This window comes from Orcinus orca, chromosome 11, assembly GCF_937001465.1.
Source record: "Orcinus orca chromosome 11, mOrcOrc1.1, whole genome shotgun sequence".
Classification (NCBI taxonomy): domain Eukaryota; kingdom Metazoa; phylum Chordata; class Mammalia; order Artiodactyla; family Delphinidae; genus Orcinus; species Orcinus orca.
Window position 1 is genome coordinate 13,046,266 of NC_064569.1, and position 22,490 is coordinate 13,068,755.

Genomic DNA, 22,490 nt, shown 5'->3' on the forward strand with positions numbered 1-22,490 from the left:
CATGGTCTAAGATAGTACTTTTGCTGTTTCTCCACAGGCATTTTTATCATAAGTGGAATGACAAGATTAGAAATGGTGGAAGCTGAGTCAGATGGCCTTACCAAAAAGGGATTGCCCACGTGGCCCTGATGGAGAACTCAGCGCCACCATGGTCCTTATCCTTTAAGGAGACACGATTAGTTTTTCCTTCTATAAAGGACTCAATTTCCAATCAATTTTGGTTTAACTTATCCCCATTAGGTTTCTGTGACTTACAAAGAGTCTTCAGTGATACTTTGTTTTTATTTGCTGCAAATGGAAGGGAAAGTTGGTCCCCAGCCACTGGCTGATATATTTAGCCAGTATCTGACAAAGGTCTCTTGGAGTGTGATTTCCCAAGCAGGGCAGCACCGCCTCTTCCCGGGGCCTGGTGATGATTGTGTTTGACTTCTGTGCATCCTTGCCCGAGAACATGACACACATGGTGGGGACCTGTCGTGCGAGGGTGGTTATTCAGGGACAGCAACGGTATTTGCTGAGTAGTGTTGAAACAACAGCAAAGCACCTCTTTCTTATTGGTATTTCTCAATACCAAGCTCAGAATGAGCTTAAAGGACAAGTTCCAACTTCACTTGAGAAGGATATACTTGGCAGGATTCACTTGGCAGGATATACTGCATACCATCTTCATCAACACACATGAGCCCTTAAGTGAGAACTTAGGCATACTTTAGCTTTATGCAACCCTATCCTACCCCCAACACCCTCGGGCTTGTTCTCTGCCCCTCCCACTCCGTGCCACCCTTAATAAAGTGATATTTTTCCTCCATTATAGAAACAGGTATGCACATTAGATACAATTTGGAAAATGTCTCAAAATAGAAGAAAAAAACAAACAGTGAATGTTTTTGAAGCATTTCTTTTGATGTTGTCCCCTCATGGCTAGTTTTTATTAGTAGGCTTTAAATATTTAAATTGTATAAAATTACTGTATGTTTTCTACCCCTTTTGTAAGTAATGTTATAAGCACTTTAACATACCATTGTGAACTTTTTATAAACATGAATTTTTGTGGTTGCGTTAATAGATAGATACATGGCTCACTTAACTATTCCTCCATTTTGGGTTAGTTACATTTGTCTCAGATCAGTTATAAGTCAGTCTTTCTTTAACTTTGGACCATGAAACCACATTTAAAAGAAAAGACAACTTTATCAGCAATACTTTAATGAATATTTGTGCTTAAAGCTTCCCATTCCCGGATTATATCTTTAGGCTGGTTTTTCAGAAACAATATTACTGGGTTAAAGTGTGGGAAAGTTTTTAGACATCTTGATATATAATGTCAAATTACAATGCAAATTTCAGGCATTTTTTAAAATTAAAAAGCCTGTATTATTTTTGGAATGTAAAAACTATACTTATCACTAGAATTTTTCATTGGAAAGACAAAAGTCATGTCAACATGTGGGGTAATAATGTTGACCATACTTGTAGGTATTGAAATATGTATCTTATTTATTAGAAAAAGTTAGTCAGAAGCTTATTTGATGACCTAATGACTACCCATGATTTTTACTGAGCACCCAGAACCTGAATGCTTCTGATCCCATAAGGGTTGCATTGGGAACATACCAGAAATGTAAGCCCTGCTTTTTTTTTTTTTTTGCGGTACGCGGGCCTCTCACTGTTGTGGCCTCTCCCGTTGCGGAGCACAGGCTCCGGACGCGCAGGCTCAGCGGCCATGGCTCACGGGCCTAGCCGCTCCGCGGCATGTGGGATCTTCCCAGACCGGGGCACGAATCCGTGTCCCCTGCATCGGCAGGCGGACTCTCAACCGCTGCGCCACCAGGGAAGCCCAAGCCCTACTTTTAAGGAGGCTATTTTTAACAATGTAGGATTAAAAAGCATTTCTATAAAATATATCCAAGTTGATTATGAATTTTGAGAAAACTGTAGTGTCTTCCAAAATGATTTTACAGCGTGTTGCAGTAATACTTTCACATTTTATGTGTACTTACAGGATAATTTTCATAGGTCCTCTAAACACTTAATAAATTTTTTTTTTTTTAGACAATGTTTTTCAAATAAATTTATTTATTTATTTTGGCTGCATTGGGTCTTCGTTGCTGTGCATGGGCTTTCTCTCTAGTTGCAGAGAGCGGTGGCTACTCTTCGTTGCGGTGCGCGGGCTTCTCACTGCGGTGGCTTCTCTTGTGGCGGAGCACGGGCTCTAGGGAGACGGGCTTCAGTAGTTACGGTTCGTGGGCTCTAGAGTGCAGGCTCATTAGTTGTGGCGCACGGGCTTAGTTGCTCCGTGGTATGTGGGATCCTGGACGAGGGCTCAAACCCGTGTCCCTGCATTGGCAGGCGGATTCTTAACCACTGCGCCACCAGGGAAGTCCCTTAATAAGTGTTTTTAAGGGAAGATTTTTCTAGCTCAATAATTCTCCGTAAATGTTATGCACAAAGGTCAGTGGAAGATATTTGTTCTTTTAGGCCTATCGATTCCATTTAATTCCATTGACTATGAGGTTTCGTAGCTGATTTGAAAACAATGTCAAGAACATGGGGATTGGTCTTACTATAATTTAACTATTAAAAACCATGCATCAAAGACTTGTTGGAGAGCAATTTGTGCTTCGTCATCTGGTTGTAAAGTGGAACTGGAAATGTACACGTTGGGCTATGGACTCGTTTTGGGAAACGACATTCTCTGTGTTAACCCCTACTCCTCTATTATAAAGAGGCTCCGGCGGTTGTATAATATCTATACCTCGATCCTTCTGTCAAGTGTGGAGGAGATTTACTTCCGCCCCCCACAGATCATAGCTCATACAGTCCCAAGAACATAGAAAATGTACCATCATTCTCCTTTCTCTGAGGATAACTAAGAATGAAGGCCATTGCACTCCTAAGGGTTTTTTCCTCTACTGTGCGATGATTATTATGAATCTTGCTGTTGCGTTGAAGTCTACCTAGAAGGTGTATTTGTATAAAGTAAGTAAGGTGGGAATGAGTTATAGCATGTACACTGTAATAGTTAATCTTCTGTGCCAACTTGGTTGAGCCACTATACCCAGATATTTGGTCAAACATTATTCTGGATGTTTGTGTGACGATGTTTTTGGATGTGATTTATTAATACATTTAAATCAGTAACTTTGAGTAAAGCAGCTTGCTTCATCCAATCAGCTGAAGACCTGAGTAGAGCAAAAGGCTAATTCCCCCGGAGGAAGAAGAATTCTCTAGCAGATTGCCTTTGAACTTCACCTGCAGCATCGGCTTTTCCAGATTTTCCAGCAGACTACCTATGGACTCGAACTCTAAATCTTTTCTGAGTTTCCAGCCCGCCAGCCCCCTCGATCAGATTTTAGACCCAACAGATCTCCCTAATCATGTGAGCCAATTCCTTAAAATGAGACTCTTACTATATATTTGCACTTCCTATTGGTTCTCTTTCTCTGGAGAATCCTGACTTCTACAGACACCACCCATAGTGCCCCTGTTTCTCTTGCTGCTTTGACCAAGAACGAAAGAGAAAGACAAGCTTAAGAATAGGGAATCGATAGCTCTCAGTTCTGTATGTTTAACTGAGACATTCTCCTGGGTTCCTGGTAAATGCGTGGACCTCTCCATCTAGGTTTCTACTGAAAAGGCAAACTCGTCACATTCTAAGCTTAACTCATTATCTTCTTTCCAGATCCTTGGTCTCTTGCTCGACTTTCTAGTTCATGACTCAAATATTCAAACTAGACTATGTCTTCGACTCTTTATTTCTTCCTTATCTACCTTTTCCCAGAAAGTTTTTATTGAGTACCTACCATGTGGCAGGTACTATCCTCGACTTTGGGGGCAGGGAGTGCTGTCAATCCAACCTGTTAAATATTTCACAAATCCTTGTTTTTCCTTCACCATTTCTGATTTATGTTAGCTTGAGCTCTTAACCTTTCTCCTTGCACCACTGCTCCAACATTGCCTCCTTCTACGTCAAACCTCAGTCATTTGTACATCACTGTCATCAGTTTGTGTACTCTCTTGCCCCTCTGACTGTCCTGAGTTTTGCCATATTGATACTAATTACTTAATAGTCATTTAAAATGATTTACTTTCAAAAATAAAGTAAGCCTATTTAACAAGGAAATTTAAAATGATTACCGTAAATGGAATCACTTGCCATAAATAGAAGGTAAAAGTAAATATTATAATGCTAATTAAAAATAACAGTTAACATTTATTAAGTGCTTTTTGGGTCATGCTCTGTTCTAAGCATTCATTCACTTATCTTTGAAACCATCTTAGGCGGTAAATACTATTTTTATGAAACCTCTATTATAGTAATGGAAACTAAGGCACAGAATGTAAATAACTTATTCAAGATAATTAATATATAGGAGAGCAGGGACTTGAACCTATGTGACCTGACTCCAGAGCCTACAGTCATAAGATGCTTTTTCTTTTATGTGATAAAAAAAGATTGGAATATAATGCATAAGCAACCACTTTTCACAGGATTCCATGTTATTTAATGCTCAATCCACATATCACCTAAAATCATTTCCAATTCCAAGGTATTGGAAAACACTCCTGTATTTAAATCTCCATAAAGGCCCTGGAGATTTTTTTTAATCTGAATTTGATCAATTTGATCTTCTGCTTAAGGTTTGAGAACAACTCCTTTAGACTATGGAATCACATTACAAATTCTTTCCCGGCACATAGAGCCCTTTATGATCAAGTTCCTGACTTGTAACAAGAATCTCCCCTTGCAGTTCTGCCACGGAGCTGGATCACCTACTCACAGTTGCACAGCTATGGTGTGCTCTTTTATCTCTTCATGCTTTTTCACATGCTATTTCTTTTGCCTGGAATACTTTCATTTTCCATTCACTCAGGGAACCTCTTCATTTTTTAAACTCCAGCATAAGTATCACACTCTCAGTAAAAGTTCGTTTGATTCTCTGGCCATCATTAAAATGTCTACAAATAACAAATGCTGGAGAGGGTGTGGAGAAAAGGGAACCCTCCTACACTGCTGGTGGGAATGTAAATTAGTGCAGCCACTGTGGAGAACAGTATGGAGGTTTCTTTAAAAACTAAAAATAGAACTACCATATGATCCAGCAGTCTCACTCCTGAGCAGAAAAAATACATATCCAGACAAAATTCTAATATGAAAAGATACATGCACCCCAATGTTCATAGCAGCACTGTTTACAGTAGCCAAGATATGGAAATAAACTAAATGTCCATTTACAGACAGATGAATAAAGATGTGGTGTATATATATACAATGGAATACTACTCAGCCATAAAAAAGAATGTAATAATGCCATTTGCAGCAACATGGATGGACCTAGAGATTATCATACTAAGTGAAGTTAAGTCAGAAAGAGAAAGACAAATACCATATGATATCACTCATATGTGGAATCTAAAGTATGATACAAATGAATTTATTTACAAAACAGAAACAGACTCATAGACATAGAAAACAAATTTATGGTTACCAAAGGGAAAAGGGGGAGGGATAAATTAGGAGTTTTGGATTAACAGACACAAACTACTATATATAAAATAGATAAACAACAAAGTCCTACTGTATAGCACAGGGAACTATATTTAATATCCTATAATAAACCATAATGGAAAAGAATATTTGTATGTATAACTGAATCAGTTTGCTGTATACCAGAAACTGACACAACATTGTGAATCAACTATACTGCAATAAAAACAAATTTTTCAAAGTTCTTTTGCATCTCAAAGATAGTCTTCTCTGTGTTCTTAAGACATTGTGTACATCTCTCTTAATACATAGTTTTCAATTAGTTTGTATTTTCTTCACTGACCATGTGTTGAGAGTAGGGGCGGTTTCACGTTTATCTTTATACCCCAGTGCCTAGAACAGTGCCTGGAATGTTATTTCAGTTTGTGTCTAGTGTCTGAGAGTGGCTGTGATATACCCAGACACAAATAACATTCACTCGCACAGAGCTCTACAAGAAGTGTTGCTCATTTCGTTTTGTGTGTGTGTGTGTGTGGTACGTGGGCCTCTCACTGTTGTGGCCTCTCCCATCGCAGAGCACAGGCTCCGGACGCGCAGGCTCAGCAGCCATGGCTCACGGGCCTAGCCGCTCCGCGGCATGTGGGATCTTCCCGGACCGGGGCACGAACCCGTGTCGCCTGCATCGGCAGGCGGACTCTCAACCACTGCGCCACCAGGGAAGCCCTATTTTGTTTTTTTAAATAGCTGAATAGCCTTTATGTTATTTTATTTTTGTATTTGTTCCACTCGCTCCATATCCTTTTATTTTATTTAAAAAAATTTTATTGGAGTATAGTTGTTTTACAATGTTGTGTTAGTTTCTACTGTACAGAAATGTGAATCAACTATACGTATACATATATATCCTCTTTTTTGGATTTCCTTCCCATTTAGGTCACCACAGAGCATTAAATAGAGTTCCTTGTGCTTTACAGTAAGTTCTCATTAGTTATCTATTTTATACATAGTATCAATAGTGTATATATGTCAATCCCCATCTCCCAATTTATCCCACCCCCCTGCTTTCCTCCTTGGTATCCATACATTTGTTCTCTACATCTGCGTCTCTATTCCTGCTTTGCAAATAAGATCATCTATACCATTTTTTTAGATTCCACATATATGCGTTAACATACGATATTTGTTTTTCTCTTTCTGACTTACTTCACTCTGTATGACAGTCTCTAGGTCCATCCACGTATTTTGATTTTAATTTTAATGTTTTGAATCACTTCTTTTTTTATTTCTTGGAGTAAACTAAACAATTTGGCTGTTATTTTTAACACTAGATTATATCTTCACTAAAAGAAAAAAGTAAGCAGATGAATCACATATTATGTTAATCAGTGTGAAGGTAAAACTAATTTCTTGTCATTCACCTCAGTTTGGGGTTTTGCCTGCACCAATTTTAGGGAAGATACGTAGAAGGAAATCATTAACCTCTATAGTACTGGCCTTGAAAACTTAAAATGTTGATGAATGTTAAAGCACCCACTTTTAAACCAATCATTCCCTTAGAATATGAGCTTGGTCATAAACTAACAGATGTGTTTTGAAAGAATGATGGCTTAAGGAAGGCATCTTACCATAGGGTGAGGGAGGATTGGAGATGTGGGTACAGGGGTAGGACTGGTGGCCTCTAATTTTTAAAATTCATCATTTTAGATCAACTAGCACCTAATGTCAAAATTATACAATTTTAAATCCGGAAGAGGACATTTTGGCCAAGCTCCTTGTTTTACAGTGTTTTACACCTGAAGGTCTGAGAGGTGAAGTGATTTGCCTAAGCTAACTTAACTAATTAACAGCCTGTCCTGCAATAAAATTCATGCCCCTTTGTTGCCAGTCCAATTTTATTTCTATAGCATTGTAGTTGGGTAAAAAATCTGTCTTAGAGCTCTGAAGGTTGAGTGTCTTGAAAATTAGAAATTGACCTGGACTTGTAAAGTTTATGCTTAATGAAGTCCATAATATTGTAGAAATGCTTTTAGACCCAGTTCTCCTACTAACTACACACATTTGTACAATAAACTTAACTTCTCAGGACCTCAGTTTCCTTATATGGTGACCAACGGCTTTGGATTACATGATATTTAAGGCGCTGTCTAGTTTTCTGATTCTAATTTCCCTTGCTAAAAACCCTGGAAATTTACAAGAAATATATCCTTTTCACAGTAGTAATAGAATTGCCTTTCTATAAATTTTACTTTTCATATATGTAAACTCTGCACAGGGCATAAGTAAGATTTAACTATTTTAAAAGATGCAATTACCATGGTTATAGCTAGATTTCTATCTTGGTAGTACTGTCCCTGTGGATCCAATTTGAGAGGTGGGAAGGTAAAAAGCAAAGGAAGAGCTACTTATCTCTCTCTCATTCCCTGGACCCAAGAGTTAAAAAATTATCCCTGTCCTTTCAAAATTTATGCAGGAGAAAAAACAGAAAATTTAAAACTATATAATTATAAATGGCACTTTGATTCTGATTTGTTTCTTCAAACTCTGCAAATTTTATTCTGGGGACTTTATTCAAACACATGTAATTACCTAAGCTAAGCAGTTTTTCATACTTTCAAAGCTCTTGCATTATTGCACCTGTATGACGGCTTTATAATTCAGTAGTAATTGAACAGCAATTATTTTTCATGATGCATGTACGTTTTTATATCAGATTGTTGGCAGATTTTCTTTATGACGATGTCGTGTTCACTAATGAGGAAATTAGAGCGAGTTATCTCATAGAGTGAGATGTCTTTTTCTGACTCTTTTCCTAGCTCTTGATATTGGATTTGAGAAAGTTTTTGAATTGCAAAGCAGCATATACAAATGGGAACAATGTTATCTCTGAATCCATGGAGCACAGGGGCTGTGGTGTAATATTTTATAGGGCTAGTAAGATCCTGTCTATCTTGTCCATGTGATGGACTCTGATACTAAGCTTATATATGCATCTATGTATGTATTTACATTGTAAAAATCTCAAGAGAACAAAGACCAGACCTTTTAAGCTTTTCACAGTGCTTTGCCCAATATACATCCTCAAATGACAGACTGACAACTAACCTACTCAGTAGTGTGCGTAGGAAAAGAGAGCGGAGGGTTGGCATGATTTTCCAATGAACTGAGGCACGGAAATCAATCCATCTAGGCCATTTAAGACCAATGAAAATTCAACACTTATTAGGCACATGTTGTGTATCAGGCACTCTGCTAGAATGCTAGGGATTCAAAGGTGAATAAAGTCATCTTTAATTTTCAATTTCCTCCAGTAAGTATATTATAGATATGCTTTATACATATACATATAACTATGATAAGATTACTTCCTTCATTCAAAAAATATTTATTTTATATCTGTTGTGTGCTAGAAAGCTGTAATAAGTAGGGGGAGCCCAGAGAAAAAGACAGAGATTTGGCCTTCAAGAAATTCATAGTCTGATGGTAGAGACCAAATAAAAATACAATTAGGAAACAGTGACAGTTATTTTCGTAGAAATATGCACAGGGCATCATGGAATAACAGGTGAATTGCACCTGAAGGAGATTGTACAGAAGAGACTTTCTGGAAGAGGTAATGCCTCTGTGAAATCTCGAGGTGCAAAGGGTGATCCAGGTCAAGAAGGAAGGGAAGTACATTCTGGGAAGAGGGTGGAGTGGGCCACAGCAGTCCAGTGTGAAACCAAATTGAGAGTCTGAGAACTGCAGATATTTTGATAGTACGAGGGCACAGCGTGAAGAGAAGGAGGGGTGAGAGATGAGTGAGATGGGGCAAAATCGTGGAGGGTCTTGTGTCATGATATAGAGCTTCGATTTTACGCTGAACTCAGGAGAAAGCCGTCAGAATTTCCAGCTGTGGGTTGATGGAGGCAGAACTATATTCTAAAGAGCCGCAAAGGGCATCTTTCCAGCAGCAACGGGAAGAATGCATAGGAGGCCATAGAAACCGGCTAGTAGAGGCGTGATCCGGGTGATAATGATGACAGCCTATTTATGGGTGTTTTAATGAGGGTAGAAGGCAGGGTACGGATTAGCGAGTCATGAAGGAGGAAAACATTACAAAAATTTCTGATGGATTTAAATATCTGTGCTAGCGGAGGGAAAATCAATCTTGACTCTCAGGTTTCTGGCTGGAGAAATTCCACAGTGCTATTTGCTGAGACACAGATGAGTGGAAGGGTTCTGTAGTGGGAGGGTATGTGGGAATGAAGAAGATAATGGACTAAGTTTTGATATATTGCTTTTGAGAAGCCTGAGGGACATACTGAAATAGACGTCCAGAGTATTCATATCTGAAGCGGAGGAGACAAACCTGGACCAGAGCTATAGATTAAGAGTCATGTATTTACCGAGGCTAAAAGGAACCATAAGAGTGGTTGAAGCCATTCAAGGAGGGTGGGGAGAGTAAAACAAAGGCAGAACAAGACAGGTAGAAGGATTTCAATATTTAAGTCAGAAAAAGAGTTGCTTATGTGGGAATGTAGGAAGGAAATGGGAGTGGCAGCCGGGGTGGGATTGCCCAGGAGATTTTGGAAGAACTGAAGAGTCAAATGTCAAGTTAGATAAGAAATAAACTGTACCTATGTAATTTAATAATAAACAAGGTATTGGTATTTTTGATGAGGAACCAGTTTCATTGGCACATTAAGTGCTGTACTGAACGTGTTTTCAAAGGGCTCAGAGCATGTTCCTTAATGCCTATATAAGACACCTGTATAAGAGGAGGGATTTATTCCCCTGAGGTGAGGGGACGATCAGATGATATTTGAGTTGGCTGTGAAGAAAGTGGGAATTTGCCTTGTGGAAAAGGTGAAAAAGTGAACTCTACATAGAGAAACAGTGTGAGCAAAACCCTGCAGCCTGGTAAACATGGAGTATTTGGGTCTCTGTGTGGCTGGGTATTCCTGGACTGTCACCCTTCTCAGGCCTCCAATTTTCCACATGTGCACAACCCCCGTCCCCCAACTGATCAAACTGAAGTAGAATCCAATTGGTAAGGGAGCTTCAGAAACAGAGTTTTCAGAGGTCAATCTCCAGTGATACAGAGCAAAGTAGGCAAAAGGCCCGAATGAACCTAAGAAAAAGTAATACTGGAAATGGATAGGAAGAGATAAACGAATAGACATGTCCTAGATATTGATGCCTAAGTGTGCTGATTGGATGGAATGGGCCACGGATACTGGCCCCAGAGGGATGTATGGAAGGTAACTTCATCCCCTCCCTCCCCGGGTCCCCACAGACACTGGGGTGAATGAGATTTAACTGGGATGGAAAATACGGAAGAAAAAGTACATTTAGCTTGAATTGGGGCATATGGTTGAAGTTACCAAGAAACATTCAGATATTCAGGTACAGAAATATGGACATGAGAATATGAGCCATAATGATGGTGACCTGGGAATCATCAATGTGTGGATAATCATTGGAGCCAACAGAATAGATGAGGTCATCCAGAAAAGGTGTGTATAGTGGGAAGAGAAGACCACCAAAGACTCAACCCTGTGGGGACTTGACAATTCTGGATTAGATATTGATCATATCTGTTTTCCTCAATCTAAATTCTAATGTCATTTTCTCCAAGGGTATCTATGTTAGGTAGGCAAGTGAAGTGGAAAACTGAGCTTATTCTGAATATTAGTAACCCTTCTAATATTTCTTTTTAAAAAGAACTTCTACTACTCAGAGAAAAAGGAGTTTGGATGGTCTAATGTTTTGTTTCCTTTTGCATTTTTATTCTTTTTAACCACAACAAAAACCACACTGATGATTTGGGTTGACTCACTTCATTTCATCATCTAATTTCCAAATTCCTCCTTTTGGGGCTTTTGCTTATAGTCATACCCAGTTAATCTTTTTTTTAAAAAAAAAACCTACTTTGTACCTTACTTTGGCCACCTCTACTGAGAGAAATCAGTGACTATTTCCTGAATCTCTTTGTGCTGTGCCAACAGTCCTCATTTAACACCCAGATAGCACAGAACATTTAGTTGTTGCCTTCCCTTACATTTGCAATTCATTCTGTGTCAATTCATGTGGTGGATATTATAAAAATCATTTTAAACCTAGTTTAACTTTTCTTTTTTAACATTTGGCTTATTCATAATTTTATGAGCTATAAATTTTATTGCATTGTGAATTGCCTTTCCCATCTGCAGATAACTCTGAGGAAGTCCTTGGAGAAATTGCTTAGGATGTAGTAAAAAATGAAAAGAAAGGGACTTCTGTTGTGATGTGGTACATGTTAGGCCAAAATGTATGCTTGAGTAGAAAATGACCAGGGGGGAAAGACTTGGGGTCTGTAAATCCAGTTTTATTTGAAGTGTCCACTCTAGCTGAACAGGTAAACTCTGCCCACGACATGCAAAATGAATATGAAATTTAATGCAATTGCATGGTTTGCTGAAACAGGAGCTCTAACAAATCCATATAAAGTCCTTCTCAGCTAAAGATGTTCTTCAGTGTGAATTATCCAGTTACACTGTCAACAAGAACTAAAATAAAGTGAACGTGCAAGTTCCTGTTTTTCTTGTGAAATACTGACTTAGTCTTGGTACGGAGAAAGGCTGGGGTTACTATGGTTGTACCAAATGCTTATGGAATGTTTTAGGATTCCCACACTCATATTTTATTATTAAGGCAAAGGCAGAAATATGCAGAAGAAAAATTATATTGATTGGTTTCATGTTGGGCTTGTTTATATTGACGAAGTCTAAATGACTCAAAGGATATTAAAGAACGGCTACAATGAATTGGGGGTTCAAGTTCTTCTGGTTTGTTGATTCAGCACAAATATAATGTTAGCCATTCTCTAGCTATTTAAACTTATTGTTTTTATATTTCCAATAATGTGAAAGCATTCCCCTTGAGAGTTTGGAGAGGTCAATATCAGAGTTAAGAAGTAGAAGATACTGCATTTGAGGACGGCTCATTGGATTAAAACTTCACTCTTTTAATTTTGCTGTCTGGGGTACATATTTCCACTATGTCCATACACACCAAACATGTCCTCATCGTAGGGCCTTTTCCTCAGCCCTTTCCTCTGTCTAGAATGCTTTTCCCCCAGATAACCACGGATCCACCTTCCTCACCTCCATCAGGGCTTTGCTCTGATACCATCTTCTCAATTAGGCCTATGCTGAGCTTCCTCTTTAAAATTGCTTACTGGTCCCCACTCTACACTCTGGGGACCAACTTGTCCTGGTTTGCCTGGAACTTTCCTTGTTTTAACATTGCAAGTCCCACATCCTAGGAACCCCCTCATCTAATATGCCTTACTCTGCTCAAGTTGTTAATTTATCTATCTATCTATCCATCTACCCACTCGTCTTCATATACACCACATACACACACACACACACACACACACACACACACACACATTTATTTGAACATTTCCCTATAGTAGAATTGAATTTTATAACAGCAGGATTTTTGCTCTTCCCCTCCCCCCCCCACAGAAACATTCAAGGACCTCAAAATAGTGCTCAATAAATACTTATTAAATGAATGAAAAAAATTATATGTCAGGGCAGATTAGTAAAAATTTGAAATAGAAAGGCCATGTTAGAGTCTCATCTGTCTGAACAGCTACCAAAATGATGTTTTGATTTTTATCATTTTTCTCGCTCATACAGGTAAGCGCTGAATGAGTCAGAGATTCCAAATGGCAGGAAACGTAATGCCTTATATACTGGTCATTTGAACGGAAAATTGAGATTTATATAATGAAAATGCTGATTTATATCAGAATTGTGCTGCAGGATGATCAGATTGGATGGTAACTTTCAGTCATGCTTCAGTCTGTTAGAGACACTGATAGAAAAATAAAGAAAAGAGGAAGAAACGATGGGCCTAACAGAGCATTCGAAAACTAGCTTGGCATCTTATTTGGAAGAAGGCAAGGCACAGTGGGTACTAGAACATTTAGATTCAAATTCAATCAACCAAAACGTACACGTGTAGGTACTTCTACGTGTAGCATACAGATATACATTATCTAGTAAAAAAAAACAAAAATGGAAAACCAAATATGATAGATCTGGATGTGTTATTAAATGACATCAAACCAAGTACTACAAGTAGAAAGAAGGATGCGAGCCCAGGAAGGTGGCGTGGTTTACCAGGATTACTTAGGAGCTCAGGATGACTCCCTACAGCTCTTTATGATGGTTTCTTTCAGCCTCTGTCCTGGCTAAGTCTCTTGTGACCTTTCATTATCCTCCCTTCCCCTTTCGCATTTAAGCTTCTGAGGCTTCTTTCACTAGCCTTCACATCCAGTCAATGGCTGTACCCACTTTGCTTTCAGATATTTTTCAGATTGTCTCCTCTTTTCTACCCTTAGTGTTCCTTATTCAGTGTTCCCTCGCGATGCCTAGCTGTAATTACTGTAAGAGCCTTCCCACAGATCATCCTGTCTCCACTTTGGTGACGTTATAATCCCCTCTCTATTCAGCTGCCGTGATCCTCTGTTTACTGTGTCACTCCCCAGAATGAAGCCCTTGCTCCTTGAGAAGACACAGTGCTCACCGTAATCTGGCCTCTCTCTGTTTCTCAACCTTCAGCAACTCTCTGCTTCATCAACACCAAACTACTCACAGTTCCCACCACAACTCTGGCCTTAGTTTCTTTCCTCTGGCCCATGTTGTCTCCTATGTCATGAATACTGTCTTCTCCAGTTGGCTAAGTTTTATTTGTATTTCAAGATTATGTCAGGTTTCCTGACCTCTAGGAAGCTGTCCCTACACTTCAGTCCATGGAAAATGACATGCTTTTTCTCTGTGCTTCTGTAACACTGTGCTTCAAGATATCACTTATCATTTCTATTTATATCTCTTTTCCCCACTTTGTCCTTCTATCTTGCAGACATGGATGGAGTATTATTCTTTTTCAAACTGATAGCATCTGGCAAAGTACTTGGTGATAAAACTATTTTTTGAATGATTGAATAAATGAATGAACAAATGCTTATATGACCTCACTGTTACCAGCATTGCACCAATGGACATACCCAAGTCATTTACTGATCAGCAGACAACTTCCTTTAACTCTTTTCAAGGTATCTCTTTTGTTTCTCTCATGCAGAATTCTCTTTTACTTCAACATCTGACAAATGAGTCACACCTCAGCTGTAATGAAATTTTCCTTCCACTGCCAATCCTCTGTTCCTGATGGAAGGATCCATGTTAAAACTTTTTATTTTATTCCCTTTGGACTATTGTAATGGTCTTTTGGCTGGTGTCCCAGCACACGTAATTAACAGACTTCAGTTGATATGAAATGTTGCTGCTAGAATCCAACCCAACACTGGATCAAATAAGCACATAACTGTGTTTTTCGTGTCATCAAAATTAGAGATGGAAAATTATTATTAGTTCCACATAGACCCTGTTCCTCTGGGGAGTTGAGGCAAAATTGCTCCCCTCTGGTGTTTTGTCCACTGAGTTTAAGTGAATCAAGCAACAGGTCGGCTACTATTTCCCTTGGGAGATTCTTTCACTGTCAAATAGAAGTGATTAAAAAAAGAAGAAAAAAAGAGAAGAAAACCTCTTCAACCTATATTAGGTTTTCTTGACTGTTTTCTTTCTAGCCTCTGCTCAGTGGAATTCTGAAGCATCTATACATGATGGAGTGTATTCTTTGGCCAAAAGGTTTATTTTCCTCTGTGATTCTCCTTGAAGGCATTGCCTTTATAATGACCCATTTAATCCCAGTCACTTGGAAATGAGTTAAATGCTACCTCCTTCACACAATCTAAATTGGTTTAACATCTTTCAATGCAAGTTATTTGTGTAATCCCTGCACGTGCTAATGTATACACCTCAATCTGATGACATAGACATCAGGTCCAAACAAATGATTTCAGGGGCCTAGGAGCGAATTACTGTATTGATCTATTAAACAGACCTAAAATGCTTGTTTGGATTTGGAAGTCATTTGCAATCAGCAGCATTTTAGTGAAAGACATAGGCTGTGAAGGACTTAGAAGGAGGAGGCAAAAGCCATGTTGCCTGACTACCCCTAGGGATTGGTATTCCAAGAAGTTTTCCAAAAGGCTTTCACTACTGACAGGCTTTACTGTGGCTTGATGTCAGTTTCTCCATTAAGATCATCCTTGATATTAGATTATGGTGTCAGGGAGGAAGAAATTTTACTCTGCCTCTCTAGGTTCTTCTGATTGGTCTAAAGATGAAATTGATATGAGACAGATTAACAAGAGAAAATCAAAGGTTTAATAACATGTAAACCTGAGACCGACCCAAGAAAACTAACTCACCAGAATGGCAGAAGACTTCACCTTGAGTACCATTTTCAGCTAAAGACAGAAGAGGATGTTGGGGGCAGTGGTTTGGGACCTCAAAGGGGAGGAAGGCAATTCACATGGAGATGGAAAAGCAGGTGTTTTCAAATGTTCCATGGGCCATGCAGAGATCATGGGACACAGAGAGGAATTTTAACAAACAGGCTTTGCTAGATTCCTCCCTGTCTATGCACCTAGTTCATACTATAGTTATCCATGGTGACATCTCCCTTCCTGTAACAGGTCCTCTGTTTGCATTCTTTTAGGCAGTTAGAGGGAAGGTCAACATTTCTTCCTGAGTCTTTTGGGCCTTAAAAATAATCGGCCTAAATTAATCCTCATGCCAAAGAAACACAATTTGGGGTGCCAAAATTTCGTCCCCTACAGTGGGGAGAGGGGAGAATTTTCCTATTCTACTTTTTCACAGTTACATACTACATTGATTAGGGAGGATTTAACACAGGGGAAAGAAAACTTGCTGGGATATGAAGCCAGATGGACTTGCATTCAAATACTGATTCTTCTACCTTGTAGCTGTGAAACATTTAAAAAGTTATTTGCCTTTCTAAATCCCTGATTTCTCATTTATAAATTGGGAATAATAATATGATACTCATATGACTGCTGTGGGGATTAAATGAAATAATGTATGTAGTATGAGTTGGCATATGGTAGACACTCAATAAAATTTTGGTTTATGTCTCCCCTTCTCTTTTCTGAAGAAGACTATTCTACTACACAAATCAATGAGGGTGTGTTGGAAAATGTAGATGAACATCTGGTATGAATTTAACATGCATTTTATGGAGATAGGAAATCAAGGTATACTGTATGCTTAATTATTAATAAAATACCATAAATGACAATAAATAAATAAAGTTCTATGTAAGAACTTTAATAAAAAGTTAATAAAATAAATAAATAAAAAGTTCTATGTAAGTTCAAGATGCTACTGCCACTAATATTTTTATCCACTTAGTGATTGGTCACATCCCTTAAGAGCTCTCCCTTGACCTATAAAATGCTTTAAACTTTTTTTCCAAAGTGTCTTTCTATATCCTCAAATATTATTTGGGGCACCTCAATCTTGCCTGTTTGTGTCAATAGTATACGAATGTATCGTACTAAAAAGTTATTTCATATATTCTGGAAGCCTTTTTTCTCCCTCTTGTTTACAATCAATTGGTCAATAATATTCTTGAAGTTCTTAGAACAAGCAAAGTGTGATATGTGTGTGTGTGTGTGTGTGGGTGTGTGTGTGGGTGTGTTATGTGTGGGCAGAAGTATTGAGCGAAAAGTGAAAGAAGCTTTATGCCATTTGAATGGATCCAGTCTCCCAAGCTTCCATCATTTTCCAGGCTAACTTTTGAGGTCCCAAAGCTTTATCATTTGTCTTGTATTACTGTACATCTTACTTTGTTGCCTAAGTAACAAAGGCAGTGGAGTCTTTGGATTCAGGATGTAGATGTGATATGAAGGTTGAACAGGAGGATGCCAGCCTCACGGTGGATTTCTTGCTAGCCCTGGCTAAACCTGCAGGAAGCCAGCTTGATCGAGGTCCTGTAGGAACCCAGGAGAAGATGAGGTGCTACAAAGATTGCAGTCTTGAACAGATTAGCTGTAAAAAAGTTGGTGTTGACAAGGATTTCTAGATTGTGTTTCAAGCTATGTTATGATTCAGTAAAAATAATCCAATCTTTTTTTACTCTCTGATTTGTTTTTCCAAAAATATGTTCTTTGTTGCCTTAGCATTTGAGCTGTGTATTATGTTTTGAGAGATTTTCTAATTTTTAAAAATAACTGTTTATGAGACAGATCAAAATCAAACGTGGCTGAAAAAAATAGTTCCTAAAGGCAGATGTTTAACTTATTTCTATCTAGAACTAGGCTCTAGTCCCATTAAAAGAAGTGCCAGAGCAGTATTAATTTGGTTATTTTTACATAAATCTGCATTAATATCCAAGAGACCCTACTCCAGATGTGCAAAATAAAGTAGCATTAATTAATTAGTGCTACCTTTGTCAACTATATTCAAGCCCAAGATTCAAAGCAGGAGGTGGCTGGAAAACACAACAGGTATTTAAACCAATCAGTGCTGATTCATGCTTGGAGGAGACAAAAAAAAAAAAAAAATCTCCCAGATCTGCTCTTCTTTTTTTTTTTTAAATAGATCTTTATTGGAATATAATTGCTTCACAATACTGTGTTAGTTTCTGTTGCACGACAAAGCGAATCAGCCATATGCACACACATGTCCCCATATCCCCTCCCTCCCATCCTCCCTATCCCACCCCTCTAGGTCATCACAAAGCACCGAGCCGATCTCCCTTTGCTATGCTGCTGCTTCCCACCAGCCAACTATTTTACATTCCGTAGTGTATATATGTCGATGCTACTCTCACTTCGTCCCAGCTTTGCCCTCCCACACCATGTCCTCAAGCCCATTTTCTATGTCGACCTCTTTATTCCTGCCCTGCAACTAGGTTCATCAGTACCATTTAAATTTTTTTTTAGATTCCATATGTATGCGTTAGCATATGGTATTTGTTTTTCTCTTTCTGACTTACTTCACTTTGTAAGACAGACTCTAGGTCCATCCACCTCACTACTAATAACTCAATTTCGTTTCTTTTTATGGCTGAGTAACATTCCATTGTATATATGTGCCACATATTCTTTATCCATTCATCTGTCAATGGATATTTACTTAGGATCCATGTCCTGGCCATTGTAAATAGTGCTGCGATGAACACTGTGGTATGTCTCTTTTTGAATTATTGTTTTCTCAGGGTATATGCCCAGTAGTGGGATTGCTGGGTCATATGGTAGTTCTATTTTTAGTTTTTTAAGGAACGTCCGTACTGTTTTCCATAGTGGTTGTATCAATTTACATTCCCACCAACAGTGCGGGAGGGTTCCCTTTTCACCACACCCTTTCCAGCATTTATTGTTTCTAGATTTTTTGATAATGACCATTCTGACCACTGTGAGGTTATACCTCATTGTAGTTTTGATTTGCATTTCTCTAATAATTAGTGATGTTGAGCATCTTTTCATGTGCCTCTTGGCCATCTGTATATCTTCCTTGGTGAAATTTCTATTTAGGTCTTCTGCCCATTTTTTAACTGGATTGTTTGTTATTTTGATATTGGGCTCCATGGGCTGTTTGTATATTTTGGAGATTAATCCTTTGTCTGTTGTTTCATTTGCAAATATTTTCTCACATTCTGAGGGTTGTCTTTTCGTCTTGTTTATGGTTTCCTTTGCTGTGCAAAAGCTTTTAAGTTTCATTAGGTCCCATTTGTTTATTTTTGTTTTTATTTCCATTTCTCTAGGAGGTAAGTCAAAAAGGATCTTGTTGTGATTTATGTCATAGAGTGTTCTGCCTATGTTTTCCTCTAAGAGTTTTATAGTGTCCAGTCTTACATTTAGGTCTTTAATCCATTTTGAGTTTATTTTTGTGTATGGTGTTAGGGAGTGTTCTAATTTCATTCTTTTACATGTAGCTGTCCAGTTTTCCCAGTACCACTTACTGAAGAGGCTGTCTTTTCTCCACTGTGTATCCTTGCCTCCTTTGTCATAGACTAGTTGACCATAGGTGCATGGGTTTATCTCTGGGCTTTCTATCCTGTTCCATTGATTTATATTTCGGTTTTTGTGCTGGTACCATATTGTCTTGATTACTGTAGCTTTGTAGTATAGTCTGAAGTCAGGGCGTCTGATTCCTCCAGCTCCATTTTTTTCCCTCAAGATTGCTTTGGCTATTTGGGGTCTTTTGTGTCTCCATACAAATTTTAAGATTGTTCTAGTTCTGTAAAAAATGTCACTGGTAATTTGCTAGGGATTGCACTGAATCTGTAGATTGCTTTGGGTAGTATAGTCATTTTCACAATATTGATTCTTCCAATCCAAGAACATGGTATATCTCTCCATCTGTTGGTATCATCTTTGATTTCTTTCATCAGTGTCTTACAGTTTTTCTGAGTACAGGTATTTTACCTCCTAAGGTATGTTTATTCCTAGGTATTTTATTCTTTTTGTTGTAATGGTGAATGGGAATGTTTCCTTAATTTCTCTTTCTTTCATTGTTAATGTATAGGAATGCAAAAGATTTCTGTGCATTAAATTTGTATCCTTACCAAATTCATTGGTTAGTTCTAGTAGTTTTCTGGTGACATCTTTAGGACTTTCCATGTATAGTATCATGTCATTGGCAAGCAGTGTCAGCTTTACTTCTTATTTTCCACTTTGTATTCCTTTTATTTCTTTTTCTTCTCTGATTGCTATGGCTAGGACTTCCAAAACTATGTTGAATAAGAGGGGCGAGAGTGGACATCCTTGTGTTGTTCCTGATCTTAGTGGAAATGCTTTTAGTTTTTCACCATCGAGAACGATGTTGGTTGCGGGTTTGTCATATATGGCCTTTATTATATTTAGGTAGGTTCCCTCTATGCCTATTTTCTGGGAGTTTTTTTCATGAATGAGTGTTGAATTTTGTCAAAAGCTTTTTCTGCATCTATTGAGATGATCATATGGTTTTTATTCTTCAATTTGTTAATATGATGTGTCACATTGATTGATTTGCATATATTGAAGAATCCTTGCATCCCTGGGATACATCCCACTTGATCATGGTGTACGATCCTTTTAATGTGCTATTGGATTCTGTTTGCTAGCATTCTTTTCAGGATTTTTGCATCTATGTTCATCAGTTATATTGGTCTATAATTTTCTTTTTTTGTGATATCTTTTTCTGGTTTCGGTATCAGGGTGATGGTGGCTTTGTAGAATGAATATTGGGAGTGTTTCTCCCTCTGCAATTTTTTGGAAGAGTTTGAGAAGTATAGGTGTTAGCTCTTCTGTAAATGTTTGATAGAATTTGCCTGTGAAGCCGTCTGGTCCTGGACTTTTGTTTGTTGGAAGATTTTTAATTATGGTTTCAATTTCATCAGTTGTGATAGGTCTGTTTATATTTTCTAATTCTTCCTGGTTCAGTCTTGGAAAATTGTACCTTTCCAAGAATTTGTCCATTTCTTCATGGTTGTCCATTTTATTGGCATGTAGTTGTTCGTAGTAGTCTCTTGTAATCCTTTGTATTTCTGCAGTGTCAGGTGTGATTTCTCCTTTTTCACTTCTAATTTTATTGATTTGTATCTTCTCCCTTTTTTTCTTGATGAGTCTGGCTAAGGGTTTATCAATTTCTTTTATCTTCTCAAAGAAGCAGCTTTTAATTTTATTGATCTTTGCTGTTGTTTTCTTCATTTCTATTTCATTTATTTCTGCTCCAGTCTTTATGATTTCTTTCCTTCTACTGACTTTGGGTTTTCTTTGTTCTTCTTTCTTTAGTTGTTTTAAGTGTAGCGTTATATAGTTTATTTGAGATTTTTCTTGTTTCTTGAGGTGAGATTGTATTGCTATAAACTTCCCTCTTAGAACTTCTTTTGCTGCATTCCATAGGTTTTGGGTCGTCATGTTTTTGTTGTCATTTGTTTCTACGTATTTTTAAATTTCTTCTTTGATTTCTGCCATGATCTCTTGGTTATTTAGTAGTGTACTGTTTAGCCTCCATATATTTGTGTTTTTTACAGTTTTTTTCCCCTGTATTTTATTTCCAATCTCATAGCATTGTGGTCAGAAAAGATGCTTGATAAGATTTCAATTTTTAAAAATTTTCCGAGGCTTGATTCATGACCCAAGATGTGATCTATCCTGGAGAATGTTCCATGTGCAATTGAGAAGAAAGTGTATTCTGCCACTTTCGGGTGGAATGTTCTATAAACATCAATTAGATCTATCTGGTCTGTTGTGTCATTTAAAGCTTGTGTTTCCTTATTTATTTTCTGTTTGGATGATCTGTCCATTGGTGTAAATGGGGTGTGAAAGTCTCCTATTATTATTGTGTTACTGTCGATTTCTCCTTTCATGGTTGTTAGCATTTGCCTTAAGTGTTGAGGTACTCTATGTTGGGTGCATAAACATTTATAATTGTTTTATCTTCTTCTTGGATTGATCCTTCAATCATTATGTAGTGTCCCTCCTTATCTCTTGTAAGAGTCTTTGTTTTAAAGTCTATTTTATCTGATACAAGTATTGCTACTCCAGCTTTCTTTTGATTTCCATTGGAATGGAATATCTTTTTCTATCCCTTCACTTTCAGTGTGTATGTGTCCCTAGGTCTGAAGTGGGTCTCTTGTAGACACCTTGTATATGGGTCTTGCTTTTGTATCCATTCAGCCAGTCTGTGTCCTTTGGTTAGGACACTTAATCCATTTACATTCAAGGTTATTATCGATATGTATGTTCCTATTACCATTTTGTTAATTGTTTTGGGTTTATTTTTGTGTGTCCTTTTCTTCTTTTGTGTTTCCCAGTTAGAGAAGTTTCTTTAACATTTGTTGTAAAGCTGGTTTGGTGGTACTGAATTCTCTTAGCTTTTGCTTGTCTGAAAAGCGTTTGACTTCTCCATCGAATCTGAATGAGATCCTTGCTAGGTAGAGTAATCTTGGTTGTAGGTTTTTCTCTTTCATCATTTTAAGTATGTCCCGCCACTGCCTTCTGGCCTGCATAGTTTCTGCTGAAAAATCAGCTGATAACCTTATGGGGATCCTTTATATGTTATTTTTTGTTTTTCCCTTGCTGCTTTTAATATTTTTTTTTGAATTTAATTTT